The 16802-nt window shown below is 47.1% G+C and overlaps 1 pseudogene; it reads left to right on the top strand.

The window, feature by feature from the left end:
* Window positions 1-666: 666 nt before the first annotated feature.
* Window positions 667-759, top strand: LOC116952013 (U6 spliceosomal RNA; annotated as a pseudogene).
* The last annotated feature ends 16043 nt before the right edge of the window (window positions 760-16802 follow it).

The raw sequence follows: 16802 nt of genomic DNA, 5'->3' as shown, positions 1-16802 counted from the left end.
GAACCAGGAGAGACAAGGGAAATGGACCACATAGGAAGGACAGAAAAGGTGGAGACAGACAAGAGAAAGGAGAGGAGTTAAATCAAAAGTGTTTGTTAATGTTGTTTTGCTAGGCAGGGTCCACTGAGCTATACGGCTCTTTTTCAGAGGCGATCTGGCCACAAATGATAGCTCAACGAAGTGGCTTATCGCGTGGAAATGTATAGCAACCAAATAATCTAAACGCCTGTTTCTCAATGTGGATGGACAAACCGGCGGACATGGAAAAGAATCCACGCGACCACGGGGAGAGAGACATGCAGACTCCAAATATACAGGCATCGGGGTTGGTGATCGAACCCACGACCTCCTGTATACACGGCGAGGTAGTTAACATCTCGCCACCGCGGCGCTCCTAGCTGAGCAACAAAAGTCCACAATGGGGTGAGAGGATCAGCCCAGATGCGAGTAACGCGCTGAAGAGTCTTACCATTTTGTGTCATTGTCAAAAGCCCCAAGCAACGCACGGGAGTTCCAGCAAGTGGGGAGGGAGAAACGTCCCAAGCCGGTCTACGTGGTTGCCTTGTTACCTAACATCAAGTAAAAAAAAATACACGGTCTCTACATTAATGATTGCTGAGTATTAAAGGAGTGAATCTGGTTATAATTACACCTTATATAGGCACAGTACATACGGTAGTACAGATATTAAAAGTGGAACGATACAGAGACAATTAGCATGGCCCCTGTGTGAGGATTCGTGATGCATTTCATGTTTTAACTGATTTTTGTTTTAAGTTTGATGTCCTTCCTCTGCACCTCCGATTAGCATAGTTGGTTATGTACGGTGTGAAATAGGTTAAACATACATACAACCACAGAGATTCACAGACACGCAGACCCATAGAGACCCACAAAGACCCAGAGATTAGGACGGTTGGCTTTGGACGGAGTGAAATAAGTTCAACAAACATACAACGACAAAGATCCACAGACACTCAGACCCATAGAGACCCATATAGACCCACAGATTAGCACGGTTGACTACGTACGGGGTGAAATAAGTTCAACATACATACAACCACAGAGATCCACAGACACGCAGACCCATAGAGACCCACAAAGACCCACAGATTAGGACGGTTGGCTTTGGACGGAGTGAAATTAGTTCAACATACATACAACCACAGATATCCACAGACACTCAGACCCATAGAGACCCATATAGACCCACAGATTAGGACGGTTGACTATATAGGGAGTGAAATGAGTTCAACATACATACAACCACAGAGTTCCACAGACACGCAGACCCATAGAGACCCACAAAGACCCACAGATTAGGACGGTTGGCTTTGGACGGAGTGAAATTAGTTCAACATACATACAACCACAGATATCCACAGACACTCAGACCCATAGAGACCCATATAGACCCACAGATTAGCACGGTTGACTACGTAGGGTGTGAAATGAGTTCAACATACATACAACCACAGAGTTCCACAGACACGCAGACCCATAGAGACCCACAAAGACCCACAGATTAGGACGGTTGGCTTTGGACGGAGTGAAATTAGTTCAACATACATACAACCACAGATATCCACAGACACTCAGACCCATAGAGACCCATATAGACCCACAGATTAGCACGGTTGACTACGTACGGGGTGAAATAAGTTCAACATACATACAACCACAGAGATCCACAGACACGCAGACCCATAGAGACCCACAAAGACCCACAGATTAGGACGGTTGGCTTTGGACGGAGTGAAATAAGTTCAACATACATACAACCACAGAGATCCACAGACACTCAGACCCATAGAGACCCATATAGACCCACAGATTAGCACGGTTGACTACGTACAGTGTGAAATAAGTTCAACATACATACAACCACAGAGATCCACAGACACTCAGACCCATAGAGACCAATATAGACCCACAGATTAGCACGGTTGACTACGTACAGTGTGAAATAAGTTCAACATACATACAACCACAGAGATTCACAGACACGCAGACCCATAGAGACCCACAAAGACCCACAGATTAGGACGGTTGACTACGTACGGGGTGAAATGAGTTCAACATACATACAACCACAGAGATTCACAGACACGCAAACCCATAGAGACCCACAAAGACCCACAGATTAGGACGGTTGACTACGTACGGGGTGAAATGAGTTCAACATACATACAACCACAGAGATCCACAGACACTCAGACCCATAGAGAACTACATAGACCCAGGGATTAGCACGGTTGGCTACGTTCATCGAGAAACGCAAGTCATCTACGCTCCGTTCACTGACAACTCTGACCTTTAGGGGCAGGGGATGTGACGCAGTCAATGTTAAACAAACCACAATTTTAACCACTTTGCTAAAAGCTAAATATTTGAAACGATATAATGTGCTCGCGTCTATCATGCATTCTGCCCTAGCTCTCACCTCCCCCGTACGTGTGTGAGGACATATTGCACCGATTTTTTTACTTCACTTTAGGCATTTAGAAGGGAGGGGGGGGGCGGCTGAGTAAGCCCGCCCCTAGACGCCCACGATGCTACGGGGCCCCATCACTCCCCTTCTCCCACCCTCATGCTCCACCATACCCCCCTCCAATCCCCCCCTCAGTCCCCACTCTCCCGCAATTGCCCCACCACTCATGAAACGGTGGAGCTGGACATTTTCCACAGATAGGCTACTGACGAAGTAGCCTCTCTGTGTGCAGGAGGTCGTGGATTAGATCCCGGCGCCTGTATATTTGGAGTTTGCATGTCTCTCTCTCTCTCTCTGGTGGTCGCGAGTATTTTCCTCCAGGTCGTCCGGTTGTAAAATTGAACTACCGATTCTACCATGGGTAGGGTTCATGGCTTCAGACCACAGTCGCGAACGTGGCTGTTATCTGGCACTAATGTGGCCTGTGTATGGTGCATAGTGGCAGTCTCCAACTACAACGCACTCGGGCTTACTCACCGACATATCTCTTCATCTATGCCTTAAGGGAGTCTGTGCCCAAAATGGTGCCTGTTATATATTTATTTATCTTTTTCGGGGAGCGCTATTGGCGACCGCGTTGAGTTTGCGTTTAATCGAGATCTGTTTTCCATTTATTTCGCGAGGGTCTATGGAAATCGGCAAGTAACTTTTACCCCCGAGGACACTGAAGGCGAACAAAACAACGTCAATAATTCACTCCCCGGGCCTTCACGAAGATGGGGCAAATTGTCAGGCGTCATTGAGAATGAGAAAAGTCATATTGGTAAAATTGACTGTGCATGCAACTTGAATTGCTAAGTGGGGTACCTTGGGATGCCGTAGTGCTGTGGAATACTTTATATAATTTTTTTCTTTAAGTTAACTCGTATGAATTTTTAAAATGTACGACGTGACTCAAAGCCATCGATTTTTGTCTTCTCTGTTCGTTAAATATTTTTTTATCTTCAAAATGTTTTTGTTAATTATTCACCCCCCCCCCCCCCCCACACTGCCACTAAATCGCAGTTTGCTGAGGGTAGACCCAGATACCCAGACTGCCAAAGGGCCAGCAAATAAATAATTAAGGGTGGATGAGATTATGACATTTTTGCTCTACAACTATGCGAGCTAGCAGCAGAAGCATCGTCATGTGGTGCAGAATAACACTTGGAAGATGATGATATAGAAGTACTTCCGATGTCACTTAATAAAAAAAACCTCTTCATTCACACGAGAGGCACACATTTCACATGCCCTGCTACGAGTATTCATGACATGTCAATCAAATTAAAATGTTTGTAATTCAGAGCTAGGACTTTTACCAAGCTGAGCGCAAGGAAATGTGTATCCAATCGTCTGTTTTGTGCAGTCATTGGTGATTGGAATTAGACCATGAACACACAACACTTGGCAACCCGTTTGAATCACAATCCAGTCTCTGTGTAAGTCTGCGGGTCTCTATGTCTATGAGTCTATGCATCTCTAAAACCTCGGTTTAATTATACGCATTGTACAATGTACGTAAAATGATGCAATGCACGCAACATTATGCAATGTAAAGTCACGTGGGTAGAAAAATAATAGGTCACGACGTTTCGATCGCAACGCAAGCAATCGTCATCAGGTGGAACAACCACAGCACAACCACTGCCTACTTCAGCATTTTTTTCTCGCTGTGGTTGTCCCACCTGATGACGATTGCTTGTGTTGCGATCGGAACGTCGTGATCTCTTATTTTTCTACCTACGTGACTTTACCGAGAGAACCAAAGATTATGAATTCCTGCAGTCACGAAAGCTTCAAATCAAGATTATGCAATGTACTGGACGCGAATATCTGTAGCTTGCGCTACGCGTTTGTGGGCAAGGCACACCACACACCATCGCGAATGCCCCCACAGCTGCGCCTGCAAGCACCAAGCGATATTCTCAAGATGAGCGAACCTAGGTGTGGCTCTTGCCACGTGCTTTCATCATTAAATCGTAAATTCTTCGTTCATTTCAACTCACTCTCTCCTTGATTTGGCGCTTTCGTGACTGCAGGAATTGCTCTTTGTTTTTTTTTTGTAAAGTCACGTAGAAATAAGAAATAATAAATATTATGTAATTTTTTTTATTATTTCTTATTTCTACGTGACTTTACCGAAAAAAACAAAGAGTCACTCTCTCCTATCTTTTATAACGACGGCTCTGAGCTGGGAGTAAGCGGTTGCAGGGAAGAAATGTAATCATGGCAAGAGTTTGCGGCAGATGATCGCGTTACTTTTGTTCACGGGCTAAATATGTTTTTTCTTCAACGTATTACACCTGCTGAGAGACAGCGAGTGGAACATCTGTCTACGGGTACATACGCAGGGTTGATGGCGTCGTTCCCAACTGTAAATTCAATACAATAAATGCGGCAATTGGCCCTTGGGCAAGATGCACTCTTCGCAGGAAATGAAGGCCGATGGCCTCATTCAGTGGTTCTCAAAGTTTGTTTGGCTTGTGCACCACTCAGCCAATGCAAACGTTTCGGCGGACCACGCCACCGCTGGTGACGAAACGAATTCGCCTCTCTCTTTCTCTCTGAATAACAATCTTGCAAAATTATTCATATTACTGGAACATTAAAAAACTTTTTTTTATGCTGCTATTAAGGGTTTTTGTTATTGGGGGGGGGGGGGGGAGGTGAGCGGGAGTAAGGGGGCATTTAGATGTTAACTTTAGAGTAGTTTAAGGAAGGCAGTTTACCTCACATTAGTTTTTTGTTATAATTATATCATGAGTAAATTATAACCTAACGCCTGAAACAAGAGGAATAATACACGTTGTCGTCATTTCCGGAACAACCCGCATTTGCATCACAGCCACTGCAGACCACCTGGTGGTACCGGGGACTACAATCTGAGAACCACTTGGCTAGAGAACCACTGGACTAGAGAACCCCTGTACTAGAGACCCACTGGACTAGAGAATCACTGGACTAGAGAACCACTGGACTAGAGAACCACTGGACTAGAGAACCACTGGACTAGAGAACCACTGGACCAGAGAACCACTGGGTTAGAGAACCACTGGACTAGAGAACCACAGGACTAGAAAACCAATGGACTAGAGAACCACTGGACTAGAGAACCACTGGACTAGAGAACCACTGGACTAGAGAACCACTGGACTAGAGAACCACTGGACTAGAGAAACACTGGACTAGAAAACCAATGGACTAGAGAACCACTGGACTAGAGAACCACTGGACTAGAGAACCACTGGACTAGAGAACCACTGGACTAGAGAATCACTGGACTAGAGAACCACTGGACTAGAGAACCACTGGACTAGAGAACCAATGGACTAGAGAATCACTGGACTAGAGAACTACTGGACTAGAGAACCATTGGCCTAGAGAACTGGTGGACTAAAGAACCAGTGGCCTTAGGGAACTGGTGGACTAGAGAATCACTGGTCAAGTGTAAGGGCTGGCGCAGTTGTAAATGGATGGAGCTGCTTCTGAGAACGAGGAGGGGGGGAACCACTCAGAAGATGGAGCCATTAAATAATTTTAGCGGAAAAAAATAATTCCACGTGCAGATACCAGGTCGATTATGACCTCGATGGATCTAGAGCGATGTAAGTACGTGCTGTATATTGAACTTCTTTCAGACAGTACGTTAGCCAACCCTGCTAAGCGGAGGTGCAGCGGAACTGGTTGGCAGAGGCCCTCATCCAACAGTGGATTGACCATGGCCGATGGCGATCGCGACGATGGTGAAATGTTGCCTCACGGCAGTACTTAGTCACCTCTATGCTGAACGCGTGTAGCGGCAGATTAAATTACATCGTGCATGGCCGGCCCCCCGGCAGGTGCATATTCGGTAAATTTCAGGAGCGCGTGCATGTGTGCGTGCGGGATGTGTTTTTCAGCATTTAGTTAATATTCTGCACGCCGACTATGTTGCGCTGTAGAGAGGCTGCCTTGGAATTCGCGACAGATTTATGGTGCTTTCGGTCGCTCATGCTCGTGTGTGCGCGCGGGTCATTCCGTCTTTATTTATTCACTTGTGGCAAGCTGTGCTCAAGCCTCTCTGTGAGTGAGGTTGGCCCCATGCAGCCTGGGTTATACACAAGTCTGCATATGACAGAGACCAGTTTTCGAGAAATGTTTCCACCGGTCAATAGACGAATATATATATATGTTTTCTCTAGTATTAAACCGAGGGTCAGAAATTTACCGTGGCTGTAAGAATCAGACCAATAATCCATTGTCCCTGACCACGAAAACATGGCAGGACCCTCCTTTAAAAAGAGTCTTGAGCATCTGGAATTTAGGGTAAGAAGAGTAATAATATGCATGTATTTTATTTTACGTAACTAGTTAAGGCCCACTCAGCTATTCGCTTCTTTTTCTGAGCTGACCTAGCCACAAATGGTAGCTCAACGAAGTGGCTCATCATGTGGACATTTGTAGCAGCCAAATACGCTAAACGCATGTTTCTAAATATGAAAGGAAAAACCAGAGGACATGGAGAAAACTCCACGTGACCACGGGGACAGAGACATGCAAATTCTAAATATACAAGCGTCAGGGTCGAGAGCGAAACTACGACCTCCTGCATACCAAGAGAGGGAGTTAACATATCGCCATCGCGGCGGCCGATAAACAGAACAATAGGATGTTCTTGCATAGACATCTCGATCTTCAGATTCAGCCAAGGTTCAAAGTGGGTGTTGGTTTCTTCGTTCATTTAAATATTGTTCTGCTCTTGTCGGTTTTGCTTTTGGCATTCTGAACTGTGTGGGCAATGATTACTTTATAATGTGGCGTAGCTTTACCTTCAGGCAGTATTGCCTGTGCCTGCTTTCCACATGGGCTTTCCAATTCATAAGTTAGAAGAAAATAATAACCTCACCAAACAAAATACTTGTTTTGTAATACGTGACATATATAACTACTTCAGATAATTGTGTTATGGTCATACATATATTTATTTGTAAACAGTGAACTTCAAGTAAAGTTTACACTTTTTGTAATGCTGCGTTTGCATTGGTGCACAGCAACAATTTACAAAAAAACCTCACTTTCCCCAATTACACTGCCCTCATAAGTACAACATATGTAGTAGGCGAAATTTCAGAAATTCTCCAGATTTTGTCCATGATCAAAAAGTCACCCATTATATAAATGTTCATCTTCAGGACATTTTTGTATTTTTTATTATCATCGTCTGCTCGTCTTAGAGAACCAGGCTACAGCATGGAGGTAGTGCCCAGAGTCCACCGCCTCAGAGTCTAGTCAGGGTCAGGGCCCTGAGTCCACCGTCTCAGAGTCCAGTCAGGGTCAGGGCCCTGAGTCCACCGCCTCAGAGTCCAGTCAGGGTTAGGGCCCTGAGTCCACCGTCTCAGAGTCCAGTCAGGGTCAGGACCCTGAGTCCACTGTCTCAGAGTCCAGTCAGGGTCAGGGCCCTGAGTCCACCGTCTTAGAGTCCAGTCAGGGTTAGGGCCCTGAGTCCACCGTCTCAGAGTCTGGTCAGGGTCAGGGCCCTGAGTCCACCGTCTCAGAGTCCAGTCAGGGCCCTGAGTCCACCGTCTCAGAGTCCAGTAAGGGTTAGTGCCCTGAGTCCACCGTCTCAGAGTCCGGTCAGGGTTAGGGCCCTGAGTCCACCGTCTTAGAGTCCAGTCAGGGTTAGGGCCCTGAGTCCACCGTCTCAGAGTCCAGTCAGGGTTAGGGCCCTGAGTCCACCGTCTCAGAGTCCAGTCAGGGTCAGGGCCCTGAGTCCACCGTCTCAGAGTCCAGTCAGGGTCAGGGCCCTGAGTCCACCGTCTTAGAGTCCAGTCAGGGTTAGGGCCCTGAGTCCACCGTCTTAGAGTCCAGTCAGGATTAGGGCCCTGAGTCCACTGTCTCAGAGTCCAGTCAGGGTTAGGGCCCTGAGTCCACCGTCTTAGAGTCCAGTCAGGGTTAGGGCCCTGAGTCCACCATCTCAGAGTCCAGTAAGGGTCAGGGCCCTGAGTCCACCGTCTCAGAGTCCAGTCAGGGTCAGGGCCCTGAGTCCACCATCTCAGAGTCCAGTCAGGGTTAGGGCCCTGAGTCCACCATCTCAGAGTCCAGTCAGGGTTAGGGCCCTGAGTCCACCGTCTCAGAGTCCAGTCAGGGTTAGGGCCCTGAGTCCACCGTCTTAGAGTCCAGTCAGGGTCAGGGCCCTGAGTCCACCATCTCAGAGTCTCATCAGGGTCAGGGCCCTGAGTCCACCGTCTCAGAGTCCAGTCAAGGGTTAGGGCCCTGAGTCCACCGTCTCAGAGTCCAGTCAGGGTCAGGGCCCTGAGTCCACCGTCTTAGAGTCCGGTCAGGGTTAGGACCCTGAGTCCACTGTCTCAGAGTCCAGTAAGGGTTAGGGCCCTGAGTCCAACGTCTTAGAGTCCAGTCAGGGTTAGGGCCCTGAGTCCACCGTCTTAGAGTCCAGTCAGGGTTAGGGCCCTGAGTCCACCGTCTTAGAGTCCAGTCAGGGTCAGGGCCCTGAGTCCACCGTCTTAGAGTCCAGTCAGGGTTAGGGCCCTGAGTCCACTGTCTCAGAGTCCAGTAAGGGTTAGGGCCCTGAGTCCACCGTCTCAGAGTCTGGTCAGGGTCAGGGCCCTGAGTCCACCGTCTCAGAGTCCAGTCAGGTTTAGGACCCTGAGTCCACCGTCTTAGAGTCCAGTCAGGGTTAGGGCGCTGAGTCCACCGTCTTAAAGTCCAGTCAGGGTCAGGGCCCTGAGTCCACCGTCTCAGAGTCCAGTCAGGGTTAAGGCCCTGAGTCCACTGTCTCAGAGTCCAGTCAGGGTTAGGGCCCTGAGTCCACCGTCTCAGAGTCCAGTCAGGGTTAGGGCCCTGAGTCCACCGTCTCAGAGTCTCATCAGGGTCAGGGCCCTGAGTCCACCGTCTCAGAGTCCAGTCAAGGTTAGGGCCCTGAGTCCACCGTCTTAGAGTCCAGTCAGGGTCAGGGCCCTGAGTCCACCGTCTCAGAGTCCAGTCAGGGTCAGGGCCCTGAGTCCACCGTCTTAGAGTCCAGTCAGGGTTAGGACCCTGAGTCCACTGTCTCAGAGTCCAGTCAAGGTCAGGGCCCTGAGTCCACCGTCTCAGAGTCCAGTCAAGGGTCAGGGCCCTGAGTCCACCGTCTCAGAGTCCAGTCAGGGTCAGGGCCCTGAGTCCACTGTCTCAGAGTCCAGTCAGGGTCAGGGCCCTGTGTCCACCGTCTTAGAGTCCAGTCAGGGTTAGGGCCCTGAGTCCACCATCTCAGAGTCCAGTCAGGGTCAGGGCCCTGAGTCCACCGTCTCAGAGTCCAGTCAGGGTCAGGGCCCTGAGTCCACCGTCTCAGAGTCCAGTCAGGGTTAGGGCCCTGAGTCCACCGCCTCAGAGTCCAGTCAAGGGCCACTTGTCAACAATGTGCCACACGGTCTGTCGCTGGCCACATCCACAGAGAAGGTTGTTGTGGTCACGTTCTCCCCAGGTGTGGCAAGCAATGATTTTGACGATTGTATTCAACTTCTTGGTTCTTTCGGTAAAGTCACGTAGAATGAGAAAGAACAAGAAGATGAATCCTTGCAGTCACGAAAGCTTCAAATCGGAATGTATTCAAGTTTAATTGTTTGTGACAGGAGAGGCAGCGGTTTATAATATAAGCTTTTAATGATTCATCAATCCGTCGATTAAAATAAATCCTTACACTCACGATACCGATACCTAGTTGTGAATCCACAACTAAATGTATTGTCTTTCAAAAATGACAATCTCATATACCTTTACACTGGGGTGGAGCAGTGGTACGGTGATTAGCGCATTGCGCGATAAACCCCGGTGACCTGAGTTTAATTCCCAGCTTTGGCTCACATCAGCTATGAGTGATATCTGAACCGGTTCTGGACCCCCTCGCCTCCGCCCCCCATCCCCCCCCCACCGCAAATTCACCAACCCGCACTAATCAGCATGCTCAAATATGCTCAAGAAACCCCCATAACTACAAATGCACGTGGAGAACTCCACCCATCAGTGAATGACACCAATTAAAACGATAACAAAACCGCGAGCCCGACGTTGCAATCAAGTTGTCAACAAACAATCTGTTCGCAAAACGGGATCTCCAAGCGATGAGCACGAGTTGCAGGAGTGATGCAGCCCACTGGGGCCATGAGCAGCAATTATTTCTGGTTATTTCACGTGACTGGAAATATTACACGCTGCACAGGCTACATAACTCAATTATATCACAGTTGTGTGAAACATTACATGAAAGACTCATACTCTTTGGTTTGTTCGCTAAAGTCACGTAGGTAAAATCAAATAAATGAAAGCAACTAAATTCAATTACGACGTTTCGGAGGCAACGCAAGCTTCCGTCTTCAGGTGGAACAGACACAGCAAAATTAGTTGTATCAAGTGAACAGCTCTGGGACACACGAGATTATGTACAGGTTAAGGGGGGGGAGGCATCTTTTGAGGAAGGTTAGCGTCTCGATGAGCTGTGACTTCTTATAATTATCATCTTTTTTTGTGTTCTTTAGGTTCTGGATTTAGATTAAAATTAGTTTATATATATGAATCCAGGGCTCATCGAGCTACTTTGGGCCCTGAACTTTTGCTCAAATTGCTTCTGAAAAGCGCCGCACACTCATTCATCAAACTTGATTTGTCATATGGGTAGTCGCACAATGTAGGTAAGTATTCCAAAATCTTCATCTCAAACCGCTGGCTTTGAGAACTTTATCACGAGTGGCTGGCCACGTTCAGATCCAGGAGGTCAGTGTTGCTGGTTCAGTGCTCCGACATGGTAGCGTAATAGATATCTGCTCCACCCAGCCAACTCGATGTATATGTGTGTGTGTTCTTATATATGTAACGGTTCTCCATAACGGTCACGACAATATCAGCATTCCTCACCCCATACACGCTGACGTCAATCCAAGCACTGAGTTGACCTGGAGTAACCCCGTGATGTGACGATGTGACGATGTTGTGATTGGTGGCTGGAGATGAGGAGACGTGGTCCCGTGATCTGACGATGTTGTGATTGGTGGCTGGAGATGAGGAGACACTGTCCGAGGTGTGACGATCTGTGATTGGTGGCTGGAGATGAGGAGACGGGGATGGGGAGGGAATGGAAGAGGGGACATTGGGGATAAGAGGGGACGTCGGAGCAGTGGGGGGGAGAGCTGTGGATGAAGATGAGAAAACCGTGTATGAAGGATGGAATGGAACCCTTACCACCTGACTCGCTGTGTTAGTGAATAGAGTGTCCGCTACGTATAGATATATACATGACAAAATAGATAAGCATAAAATAAGTCTCCTTCGCAAATCTGTCTCTCCACTTACACAAATCAATGTATTTATTATCCAACCCATTGACCCGATGGTCTTCTGGTAAAATTTCAGTCGAAATTAAATTTAGTTCAAGGAAAACCCTGGACTGGCTTCGACATACAATGTCTCATCAGCAGTCAGGCTGACTTGAGTCAATGCTGGTGAAGTGCACGCAGTTATAGGCAATTATCCACCATTAATATATGGGTCCCACTTCGTTGAAAAAATGTTCTATGTATACGTACAGTTCTACTTCATTCTGCAGAGATAACAAGTGACAAAGATTGTGTGTTGAGCACGGGCATTTGTGTTGATAATGAGGCTCACCAGTGCAATGTAATTTATTTGTTTTGCTCGACAGTTTGGCAGTTTGACAGAGAGTGTGCAAACAATCCCTCACTCAAATTGACCACGTTTATTGTTGGAATTTAGTTTTTAATTCAATTCAATCCCTTGTTTATTCGTTTTCTCATTTTAACTTCCAGGCATGTTTGACATGGACCATTATCCATTGATGGGCAGGCGGCCAATTTAAACGACGAGTTTGTTTATGACTGTGTTTTACCCTCTCTCGCACACAGGGAAAGTTGTGCGTTTCCTGCCAACCAATATATTGGCCTTGCAATCAAATGCGAAGTGAGACACATTTAAAAGAAAATAAAACATTTCAGGTCCATTTCTGTTTAGATCATTGACCATGTGTCTGAACCAAACCTGCTGTGACATGGTGCATGAACATGGTCATTTACGATAATTTTATGTTTAATGAATATTGCAAACAAATGCATAAAGAGAGCACTGAGAGATGCAAGGTTGGAATTGCACTGAGACAGAAAGAGAGACGCGTCAATGATAGAACACACGCAGGGTTAAAGCCATCATTCAAACCGTTATGAAAAGTAATTGGGCTTGGGTCAGACCATGACATGGCTACGGTGACGAGATCTTAACTGCCTCGCCTGGTATACAGGCGATTGTGGGTTCGATCCCGACCCTGATGCCTGCTGTAAATTTGGAGTTTGTGTGTCTACCTCCTCATGGTCACGTGGATATTTTTTTCTCCTGGTCCTGCGGGTTTTCCCTCCACATTTAGAATCAACGACCGTTTTGAGTATTTGGCTGCAATCAGTTTCCACGTGATAAGCCACTTGGTTCAGCTATAATTTGTGGCCAGGTCGCTTCGGATGAAAAAAAAAGTTGTATAGCTTAGTTGGCTTTACTTGGTAAAATAAAAATAGTTTCGTTTAATAGAAGGGACGGTGGCTGAGACTGAGGAGAGTGGCAGCCGAGCCTTTCCTATACTTTGCATTCGTATCGTGTGTTTTGTACAATTTGTTGTGATGTTCTGACCTGCCCCTACTGGACATCAGAGCTTTATAGCTCATCAGATTCCTCCAGTATGAGTAAACATTCTAATTTTGAAGGAATGGACCGCATCAGAAAGCATTCCCTTCCTCTTCCGTCCCCTCGCCCCTCCACTCCGCCCCATCCCTCCCCGATAGCTTGACTCCCACATGTGCCCTCTGTGACGGCCACGAAAACCCCCTGGTGTACAGAGGAGGTCGTAGGTTCAATCCCAACCCTGACGCATGCTGTATGTATTTGGACGTCGCATGTGTCTGTCTCTCCCCGTGGTCGCGTGGATTTTTCTGCGGGTCTTCCGGTTTTTCCCTCCACATTTAAAAACACGCGTTTAGAGTATTTGGCTGCTATACATTTCCACGTGATAAGCCACTTCGCTGAGCCATCATTTATGGCCTAGGTCGCTTCTGAAAAAGAGCTATATAGCTGAGTGAGCCTTACCTGGTAAAAATTAAATCTTAGTAATAGTACATCCAGCAGTGTTTATTCTATGACCAACGACTCCAAAAAATGCAATGTGTGGTGAGATGGACCAGGTACGGAGAACAGTATGGGCCTCACCATCAGAATTTGCCCAGCCTCCATCTCCGTGCAGAGGTCTCGTGTCGGGCTTACTGGGGTCACGGCTAAATTATCCACCTGGAATGGACCGCATCTGAGAGCGTTCCCTTCCTCTTCCCTCCCGTCGCCCCTCCACTCCGTCCCGACCCTCCCCTGCAGTTCAGTGACCCCTCCCCCCCCCCCATGTGTGTCCTCTGTTAAGGTCACGCATTCCTCAGCCCTTGCACTGCCCTTGCCATCTAAATCACTTGATTGTTGTTACCGCTTTTTTAAACTGTGTAAAGCTCCTTGAGCTGAGGCGCTCTATAAATATAATTAGATAAGAACTTTGGGATTTGGAATTTAGAAAAATCAAAGCTGAAAAGCAATTTTAAGACAATGTTTTTTTGTGTGTGCTGTCACTGTTGACCAAGCACATACCATCAAAGCGCTGCTTTGGCGAATTGCTTCTAACCACAAGCCGGTGAAACCCGGATCCCAACCCAGGATTTCGGTGTTGACAGTTCAACTCTCTCACTATTGAGCCACTCAGCCACCTCATTATCCATTATGGAGTAATTATAATTATCCATATGCAGCTGGTTGAATTAGGTCAATAAAACTACACTCACACTTGGTGGTATGACGATCTTATCCTATGATTTTCATTCCTCCAAACGTTCATGTGGCCACCATAACGTTGCATGCTACCCTCTGCACTCCCCGCTGCACCACACGGCCATGTTGACAAAGATGCCCCGTATAACCTAAACATGGTGTTGGGGGAAGTGCTGTTAGTGATTATCATTAAAGGACAAGCACGATGCACAAGTGAGTGGGTGCCCAACACTATGCCCGGCTGCCTTTGTCTCTTAAGTGTAGATATTTACGCATCGCACCAGTTACTAAATTAAGGCTGCATCGACCTAAGGGGAAACCTGGGACTAGTTCAAATACTCGATACTGTTATTGGTCTTAAGCGGGAATTGAACTCGGGACACCGGGTTCAGAGCGTAGTGCGCGGACCAATACACTGCCGCTCCCCACTCCCCCACCATCACATGCACACACATACACATGCAAAGATACATGCAAGCATTCATGCATACATACACACACACCACACATACACGCATATGTACATGCAGCGATACAAGTAGTGGGGAATGAGAAACATGAATCCATCATTCAGAGCCACGTGCGCTGATTATAAAGCAGGGCAAAAAGGAGACGTCTCAGCCTCACTCGTGCATTCTCGCAAGGAAGTGGGGTGGGGGGGGCGACGGAGCCGGGGGGGGGGCGACAGAGTCGGGGGGGGGGGGCGACGGCGCGAGCAGAGGGAACCGACACTGACTTCCTCACACATCATAGACTGACTCACTCACACATCATGCACTGACTCACTCACACATCATACACTGACTCACTCACACATCATGCACTGACTCACACATCATACACTGACTCACTCACACCATGCACTGACTCACTCACATCATACACTGACTCAGTCACACACCATGCACTGACTCACTCACACATCATGCACTGACTCACACATCATGCACTGACTCACTCACACACCATGCACTGACTCACTCACATATCATGCACTGACTCGCTCATCATGCGCTTACTCACTCACACATCATACACTCGCACATCATACACTGACTCACTCACACCATGCACTGACTCACTCACATCATACACTGACTCACTCACACACCATGCACTGACTCACTCACACATCATGCACTGACTCACACATCATGCACTGACTCACTCACACCATGCACTGACTCACTTACACATCATGCACTGACTCGCTCATCATGCGCTTACTCACTCACACATCATGCACTGACTCGCTCATCATGCGCTTACTTACTCACACATCATACACTCGCACGACCACTGACCCATTCACTCATCATACACAGGTTCACTCATCGTGTGCTGGCCCACACACATCATACACTCACTCACACTGCCGCTGATTTGCTCACACATCACACACTCACTCAATCTAATACTGACTCAATCATCATACGCTGACTCGCACATCATACACTGACTCACACATCATACGCTGACTCGCTCACACATCATACACTGGGAGTGTCGTGCTGCCAGCCATGGCTGCAGGTTTTGTCATACGTGTTATGTATATCTTTTATTGTTAAATTTAAAATCACAGTTCCTATGATTGCTGTTGTTACATTGTTTTTTGTAGCTTTATTTTGGTCTGGTTGTGGTGCAATAGTTTTCTGCAATGTAGATGCATATTTTGTTTGTTGCGGTTGCACCCGACTTAAGAGCCGCATGGCTCACAGGGCTCTACCTAATAAATGAAACTTGAAAACGCAGTGCAACACTGCCAATGGAAGCAAAATAACGTTTGCATATATATTGACACGTGCATCCAAAGCCAATTCCATTAACGCAAGATTCCAATTCATAATGTCGGGAGAGGTCATATTTATGTAGCGATGCGTATACACGTATTTATTGTGTACACCGTTGCGTATCATGGTGTGTGTTCACGTAAATTTAACCTTCAGCTGCATGATGTCGCAAGGGGCATTTGCGTTTTCCACGGAGTTCAAGGTTCACAGATTGAATCCCAGCTTCTCAGGTGAATATTTTTTTCCCCCGCTACGCTTAGAGACGGCGAGGGGAAGCGGTGGGTTTGTGGGAGAGGGCGCGAGTTAAAGAGGTGATTTTTGACCGTGACAAAAAAGCTAATATCGAGTGTTTGGTTGCCCTAAATGTCCACGTGATAAGCCACTTTGTTGAGCTATGAGTTGTGGCCAGGTCGCTTCTGGGAAAGAGCTCTGTAGATCAGCGGGCCTTTCCTGGTAAAGTAAAAATAAAAATCAATGTTACTTTGCTTACCTTTCCTATAATATGCACTCCTACCGTGTTTTGTATTGTTTTTTTTTGTTGTTGTAACTTGCTGACCTCGTGTCCCTTACTGGACACTTTGCTGAGCTATTATTTGTGACCGGGTCACTTCTGAAAAAAGAGTTATGTAGCTCAGTGGGCCTTTGTTTAGTTTAGGGTTTAGGACATCTGTGGAAAAAAAGCCTTCAAAGCTCACCGGATTCCTGCAGTATGA

Source organism: Petromyzon marinus, chromosome 44, assembly GCF_048934315.1.
Source record: "Petromyzon marinus isolate PM22_M1 ecotype Great Lakes invasive population chromosome 44, UKy_Petmar_22M1.pri1.0, whole genome shotgun sequence".
Classification (NCBI taxonomy): Eukaryota; Metazoa; Chordata; class Hyperoartia; order Petromyzontiformes; family Petromyzontidae; genus Petromyzon; species Petromyzon marinus.
Note: the sequence above shows the minus strand (reverse complement) of the source record. Positions and strands in the feature narration are given on the sequence as shown.